Raw genomic sequence first — 1357 nt, 5'->3', positions numbered from 1 at the left:
AAAGTCAACCATCTTTTTGAACACCAACAAGTTTCTTACTGATGTTGTGTCACTGAGGGCATTGTACCCCCCCCCACGCCTTTGTGCTTATGGCTGTCTGGCTTATTATTATGGTCTGTCTGGCAGGCTGCCTGCCTGGTGGTCTCTAAGTGAACTTGATACTGAAATCAGCAGCCGGCTGTGATGTGTAGAGCATCAAGGGGGTTGGGTGGAGCTAGTCTGGAGCTCAGCCAGTCACTTTACACTTGTCAACAGTTCTAATGAAAGTGGCCCTTTTCTTGGTGGCCTCTTTTTCATTAGTGGGGTCGGAGGTCGCCACTCAAGGCTGGTTGTCAGTATGAGTGGGCTGACAACTGAGGAAGAGGGCTGAGAAAGGGGGTTAGAGAAGGGGACATAAGGGCAGAGGGGGAAGGGGGAAATATTCACTGGTTAGTTGGCTCCTTATGTTTTGTTTCCTGGATGCCCTTCTGGTTTTAGTGAATCATTTTGTGGTTAACATATCCCACAGCTCCAGCATTTGTCAACCCTTAATTTTCTCAATTGACATTGTAACTGGTTGCATCTTCATAATCATGCACCTTTATAATCATTCATGTATGGATTTGTCCAGTGTCTTAATCCCTTCCTCATACACTAGCATGAAAAGCTATACATTCTACAGAATGATTTTGTGCATATATAGATAATGAAAACTTCAAGCTCTATCCTAACTACAGAGCTTAAATTCCCCAAGTTCTACTTCACTTTTTACTCTCTTTCCATTCCTCTCACTGTTCTCTATGATGCTCCTTTAACACAGATGTGGCTAACATAGTGACTAAGAGAGAGAATTAGTCAACATCCCTCTCCTCCTCCTCCTCTTCCCCTTCACCAAGGCCTCTTGCACATGAAAGGGGCCACGCAAGGCCAATAGATGGCCGGTGGGGTGTGTGCTATGCGAGGGCCCCAGACCCAGACACAACACAACACACAGCTCTGTGGGCCACCACAGCTGGGCTGGAATGTGACCTGCTTCAGACTAGGCCCTGCGTGTGTGAAATACAAGTGAAAGGAGGAGGACACGGATGGATGGATGCACTGCCTGCATAAGCCTTTTCATGAGTTGCGAGCATGTTGGGTATTCTGTCTTCAACATAGGGAACAGCACAACATAACAAAGCAAGGATATGTGTAGTATTTTCTAAATAATCTTTATTCATTTTGCTTTTATATTCATAAAATAATTAATAAACACTAAAATATATAGATATAGATTAAAATAATTAATAAACACTAAAATATATAGATATAGATTAAAAAAACATGTTTGCTCTCTATGTAATTAGATTCATAGAGACTTTATGCCTATATATATATA

This window comes from Etheostoma spectabile, chromosome 15, assembly GCF_008692095.1.
Source record: "Etheostoma spectabile isolate EspeVRDwgs_2016 chromosome 15, UIUC_Espe_1.0, whole genome shotgun sequence".
NCBI lineage: Eukaryota > Metazoa > Chordata > Actinopteri > Perciformes > Percidae > Etheostoma > Etheostoma spectabile.
The sequence above is the reverse complement of the archived record's forward strand: the minus strand, read 5'-3'. Positions refer to the sequence as shown.